The sequence below is a fragment of the Choloepus didactylus genome, chromosome 16 (assembly GCF_015220235.1).
Source record: "Choloepus didactylus isolate mChoDid1 chromosome 16, mChoDid1.pri, whole genome shotgun sequence".
NCBI lineage: Eukaryota > Metazoa > Chordata > Mammalia > Pilosa > Megalonychidae > Choloepus > Choloepus didactylus.
The window spans coordinates 35073311-35080079 of record NC_051322.1 but is presented as its reverse complement, the minus strand read 5'-3'; the positions used below and the strand labels follow the sequence as shown (position 1 = coordinate 35080079).

Genomic DNA, 6769 nt, shown 5'->3' with positions numbered 1-6769 from the left:
AATGGAACTTTGTGCTGGAAAGGATGGGGGGGGCAGATGGGGGGATGTGGGGGGGGGCATCCTTCTGCCTAATGTGGAGGAGATGAAAAGAAAACAAAGAAAACAGCGGGCAGGGCATAAACCCAAATTCAGGGAGAAGAGAGTGTTGACAGGGAGATGCAGTTACTTTAGGGAGAAGTTTCTCATAGCCCTTATTTTTGCCATCTTCAAACCTGAGCGTTCATGCAGGGCTGGCCCCTTCTGCTTTGGTCGAGCAGACATTTGTCTACACTCTGTGAGTTGCTCGGTTCCTAGAAGATTCCCCACAGGTACCTAAATTCTACCTCTAAACATTCAATTCTTTGGTCAGGTGGTCTCTTTTGCTAAGAAAGACTTGAAAATGCAAATGTACCTGCTAGCTTTAGGATACCAGGCAAAAGGTAGTTGCTTAACAAATATTAGTTGACTAGAACTGAATTGAAAAAATTAAATGAGTCATTTTGTGACTGTGACCAAATTAGTTCATATCTGTTTTCTCAACTGTACGGGTTACAGTAGACCAGTGATTGTCAATTGTGAATGTGGAAAGAGAGGGTAGCATGTCTTTGAAAGGGAGTATATCAGAATTCCCTGGGGAGGGGAGAGGGTAGCACTCAGGGTTTGAAAAAGAAAAACTATAGCATAATATAGTTTTATATTTGGAAAACCAAGAGAATGTCCATGACTTTGCTAATACAAGCTACAGAAAGAAAAGCTGGATAGAATCTTCTTTGGCTACTGATAATTCATAAACTGATATTAGAATTCAAAATGAGCACCTCTCATCCCACCAAATCAGGGCATCTCTGGATCTTCAGGAGATGGAGAGGAATTTATTTTATCAGTAGGTGAAAAAGTCTGAGAAACTCTGAGTAGATGGATTTGAGGTCTTGAGCTCTTATCTTCTCCAATTGGCTGCTTGATGGTCCTCCATCGAAAGGGATCAGCTGCTCAAGTACCCTGGGGCAAACTGGAAAGGAAACAGGGGTTCTAGATGATGTGAACACACTTCACCTGTCTTGCCCTATGCTTGCCTCTCTTCCTGCCCAATGCCACATGCTTGTCATTGCTTAGGGTGTGGAGGGGTGGCCCACTGTGTAGTAAGGAATTTGATTTCACCTAAAGAGAGGTCTGGCCTTTGTCCTGGCTCCTGGTGGTCAATCTTTAAACCTTTGGAATTTCCCGAGTGATAGGAGTGTCTTTGTTATTCGTGGCAACCCATTGGGCTATAAATGAGTGGGGGACATGACCACCCGACCACCCCAGAAAGGCCAACCATATGATTAGAAGGTTGGGACCTTGACCATGTGACAGCAGTCTGACCTCTGCGGAGGGGAAGTATCTAGGGATCAAGTTCAGCCACGTGGGCAGTGACTCAATCACATCTATGTAATGAAATTCTAATAAAAACCCTGGACACTGAAACTCAAGCTTGGGTGAGCTGCATATTGCCACACATCAATTCTGGGAGAGTAACCTATTCTTGAGGACATGGCAACTTTGTGTTTGTGACCCTCCCAGTCCCAGATTCTGTCTGCCTTATGCTTCTCTTCCCTTAGCTTGTCCTGATTTGTATCCATTTGCTATAATCAAACTATAATTATAAGTACAGTGCTTTCCTGAGTTCTGAGTCATTCTAGCAAATGATCAAATCTGGTATCAAAATTATCAAACTTGGTAGCCAGCTGGACTGCAGTAAGGGTGATCCTGGGGATCCCCAAACCTGCAGCTGGGATCTGACACGAGGATAGTCTTGTGGGGTGTGTTGCCTCAGACTTGGCAGTTTGGCAAACTCATTGCACCCACTATAGCTTATGTTTCAGGGATGGCCTAAAAACCACAGACCAGGGACATGTGGAGGTGGAAGGGACTTCATGCATCCCCTCTGAGCCAGAAATTCCTTCCTCAGTGTCCCTGGAGGTCCCCTCAGCCTCTGCTTAGATACCTCCAGTAAAGCATAAACACCGAGCCCTTCAAGCCGACTTCAGTTCAGGTCCTATGTCTGCCACTTGCTAGCTACATGATCTTGAGCAATTTGCTTTATCTCTCTGTATCTTGGTTTCCTTTCTATGAAATGAAGATAAGACTTCCTATCTCCTGCATTACTGTTAGGATTAAATGAGATAACATATGCTGCTGTGGAGATTTCCCTGCTGCTTGGTATTCTATGTTTATATTTATATAGTACGGTTTATATATGACCTTGTATACAATTTGGGTAGAGCCAGCTTCAAGGATGAGTTGTGTGTGCATGACAAAAATGATGTAGCCTTGTTTTTTCTGCGAAAAGTTGACCTCCTCACATAGAACACTGATAGAGGTGATGTTTGTGTCACTTTCCAACTCTGAAGAGCTCATTACTCCTACACTGTTACTGCCAATATTGAGTATAAAAAGAAGTTTATGTATATGAGAATTCTTTAGAATACTTTAGCCAAAGAAAGTATTCCCCACATATTCCAAAGAATCCCAAAATGGCATATGTGCAAACCTGATTCCAGCTGGCTTTCTGCTACAATGAAATGTGCTTAGCACCAGGCCCTGCACAGGGTAAGCCCTCAAAACTCAGAAGGCAAGGTTAGCAGAGGCAGCACCTTCCCTCTTAGGACAGCCGTCATTGTTTGAAAACTGGTATCCTCTAACGTCTTAGTTTTGCCTCATGGACACACTACCCTTAAAAGTCAAGCCCCTCATCCAGAAGAGAGTTCATCATTTGGCAACTGCTGTTTTACAGCCTCCACCCCTTCTCCCCCACCCCACATCATCTCTTCCCCAGGCCTGTCATGTCTCCTTCCCAACACTTCCTTCATTAGGCTTTGTCCATTCTCCATCACCCAGGCTTGGCTACCCTCTGGTCTGCCAACGTCTCTCTTAAAAAAAGGTGCCTGACGTCCTCAGGCCAGGCTGCCGGACCCCATCACTGCGTCTGAGTTTGAATTTCTGTGCCAGCATCCAGGTGACACTGCAGGCTCAGGTTGTACGGTCGTGTGCTCTTGAACTTCCCAGGGAACAGGCATTTAGCCTTGAGCAGCTGGGTTTGACTCCCTCCCTTCCCCCAAAAAATGTCCCCACACCCTGCCTCTTTCAGGATCCCAAAGTCCAATTTCTCTGGAGTTGGATCCCGGCAACGAGCAGTTGTTCCCTTCATCAGGCACACAGAGGCCTGGCATCCCAGTGCAGCTTCCTCTCCTACTTTGCCCATTCTGTCTGCAAAGCTCTCTCTGTCTGAAGCATGAGGAGCCTGCCAGTAGTTTCCTACCCATTTATTTAACCCTAAAGCAGGTCAGGCCCTTAGAAGAGACCATCCTTGGCCCTGCAGGAGTGTAGACCCATGAGGGGCACCCCCACCCCCAACAGCTGGTTGGCTGGAAAGAGCGAATTCCCCCCCATGCCTGAGGTTTGGGCATTCCCATGAGCCAACCTGATTGTCTGTATCCTAGCACGAGGCCAGGCACTCACAGACACTCAAAAAAATTTCAGTTATAAATACGTGAATCACTACTGAGGGCTTACCAAGCTGGGTGTCAGGTAGCCTAGCAGATGATTCCACTCCAGGCCCTCATCTACCCCTCTGCCCCAGCGCCTGTGTTCTCTCCTTTCCCGACACTCTGTCTATTCACTTTTCCCCAACACTCTTGGTCCTCTCGCTTCTGCCTTTTGCCTTCTTTGCCAGTCCAAATCCTACCTGTCCGTGAATCCCTGAGAACCCCAACCGAAAGTGAGCCCTCCTTCTCAGAGCTCCCACTTTATATCACTAGTGTGCCCTGCTTCGTGTTTTATCCCACCCATCCCAACTGGGCTGTAAGAGCTGGAGCAGCAGGCACAGCACAGAGAAGGGAGAAATCAGAAAGAAAGTGCATGGGTGAAGAGGGCCTCAGGGGGCTTACACTGGGCTGTGAGATGTTAGGAATGGTATTGCCACAGCAGAAATACCCAGGTGCTGAGTGTTGTGTAGGGAGTAACAGTGAGTCTAGCCTGCAGGTGGGAGCTAGCTAGGTGAGCCAAAGCCAGGTGATGGTCACCTGTTCATGTTTGCACCTTGGACAGCATGAAAGTTCTAGGTCTCCACAAATGTCCATTTGGCCAGAGATGTAAAGGAATGAGGTATTACTTAGTCACTAAGGACTTTGCTTTCCCAACTAGTCCACAGCTATTTTTAAGTTCCTTATGTGCCCCAGACTGTGATAGGTGGAATAGGAGTCATAAGGATTATACGCTACACACAATCAGTGCCCTCAGGGAGCTCTCTGTGTAAAGTAGTTGTGCCAGTTTGAATGTATTATGTCCCCCAGAAAAAGCCATATTCTTTGATGCAGTCTTGTGGGGCAGACATATTAGTGGAGATAAAGTTGGAACATTTGGATTAGGTTGTTTCCATGGAGATGCACCCCACCCAACTGTGGGTGATAACTCTGACTGGATAATTTCCATGGAGATGTGGCCCCATCCATTCAGGGTGGGCCTTGATCAGTGGAGCCATATAAATGAGCTGGCAAACAGAAGGAACTCAGTGCAGCTGTGAGGGGCATTTTGAAGAGGAGCTACAGCCAAGAGGGACACTTTGAAGAATGCACTGGAACTGAAAGAGGAGCTGCAGTTTATGGAGACATTGTGGAGATGGCCTTTGAAAGCAGACTTTTGCTCCAGAGACGCTAAGAGAGGACAAATATCCCAAGTGCAACTAAGAGTGACATTTTTGAGGAACTGCAGCCTAGAGAGGAACGTCCTGGGAGAAAGACATTTTGAAACCAGAACTTTGAAGCAGATGCCAGCCACGTGCCTTCCCAGCTAACAGAGGTTTTCCGGACGCCATTGGCCATCCTCCAGTGAAGGTACCCGATTGCTGATGTGTTACCTTGGACACTTTATGGCCTTAAGACTGTAACTGTGCAACCAAATAAACCCCCTTTATAAAAGCCAGTCCATTTCTGGTGTTTTGCATGCCAGCAGCATTAGCAAACTAGAACAGTAGTGGATGAGATCCTTAAACAGGCACAGTGCCAGGCAGGGGAGGCTAAGAGTCAAAGGCAGGCAAGGGGCACCAGGAGTTCAGGGAGATTAGAAATGAGGAAGCAGTGAAGGTCTAAAGGTGGAGCTGAAGCTGAACCCCTGAATCCAGTGGGAAGAAGGTGGGATTTGAGTGGGGACCTGAAGACAGGGTAGAGATGGCTAGAAAGAGAGGAACACGATGGCATGTGAAGAGGTTGGTGTGCTCAGCTCCACTCAGCAGGGAGGAGGTTTTTGCAGGGCAGCTGAGGTGACAGCTAATACCAAAAATATGGTCTGACCAGCCTGTTGAAGGCTGCAGTGTCAAAACAGCATGTTCAGATTTTACCTCCCAGGAAAGTGGGGGGTTAGTTGTCTCAGGTAAATAAAGCCCTGGGGAATAAATAATGCATATGCTCCTTACACTCCCCTCCAAAGTATTTATATCCTAGATTTTTCCAAGGTCTTCCCCAATTTCCTTTACAATTGTCTCCATTTTCTACACATGTGGTTACTGTGTTCTATGTGCCATGGGGCTGAACTCAGTAAAGACCAGATTACTAACGTCTTGAGGAACTGCTTTGTTTCCATTTCCTCCTAGAAGTGCACTCAATTCTCGGCTCCAACTATAGTGCTGGAACCCACAGGACCCACCTTAGCCTGAAGCACCAAGTTTTGGGCCCAGGGTTCCTCCTTAGAGAAGAGGATGCCTTGACCCAAGATGTTTGGCCTTCAGGGCTTAAGAGATCATCCAAATGAAGGTTATGGAGCAAGGGCTTCCTGGGGGTGGCCCCAAGTCCTTCCTTAATGTCCTTGCCTAGATACTGCCTCTGCCCACAGGTCCATGCCCCAGGTCTCTGGGCCATATGCTCCATTCCTAGGCAGCACATTCATTCACCCATTCACTCATTCATTCATTCTCTATTCATTCTGACTAGCCCACATTTATCTGGCATCTCATGTACTAGCCACAGTAAAAGCCCTTTCACGTGTTATTCATTTAAACCTCAAACCAGCCCAGAAAGGTTGTTATCATCCCTTTTATGAATATAAGAAACCTGAGCTTCAGGGAGGCTAAATGGCTTTGTCTAAGACCACAGGGACAGTAACTAGCTGTTGCTACATCACAGAGGAGGGTGGGATCCTCAGGACCTCCCCTCCAGCCACCATTCCTTTCTACCCAGAAATCTCTGGGGTTTAGTCTCTCACCTTCCAGGCCATGGTCTCTGATTCTCCCTCCTGAGCCTTCGGTTCCCCTGACAGTGACTGAGGAATAGAGTGCTGATTTCCTGATGTCACCCTACCTTCCCAGATGTCTCTGAAACAAGCAATGCCTTTGCATTGCACTGGAGCTATGGAGGAAGCAAAAGTGAAAACAAAACTAGTAAGCACGAAGAGCCACAAAGTGTAAAGCAATATTAAGAATCCCCGGATGGAGTTACCCTTGGTCTTCTCTGAAATGAGAATGAAACTCAGCCTCAGGTCTTGCCCGACAGCTTCTCCATGCCCTCATTCTCTCACTCTCTTGCAGTCCTGGGGGTGCCTTCCTTCCTGTCCCCACTCCTCTCCAGGAAAGGACCCTTTGACTCCAACTCTGTAAATTCTGAACAGTGTTTACAATGTTGTGAACCCATCAGACTCTCAGAGGGACACCAGATTAGATTCTCTTATTGTTATTCTCTGCTTAGCCCAGAAAAAGTCAACTTAGGTCATTCCTTAAAAGATAGATACCAGGAAGAGACATTGTCCCTCTTGCCAAGACAGA

General features: G+C 46.9%; 1 long non-coding RNA gene across 1 annotated transcript; it reads right to left on the bottom strand.

Moving 5' to 3' along the window:
- Positions 1 to 704: 704 nt before the first annotated feature.
- Positions 705 to 6565, bottom strand: LOC119511157. The gene is made up of 3 exons (XR_005212163.1): positions 6447 to 6565; positions 6214 to 6356; positions 705 to 988 (listed from the first exon to the last, which is right to left on the bottom strand). It is a non-coding gene; the product is annotated as an uncharacterized LOC119511157 (long non-coding RNA).
- Between the last annotated feature and the right edge of the window lie 204 nt (positions 6566 to 6769).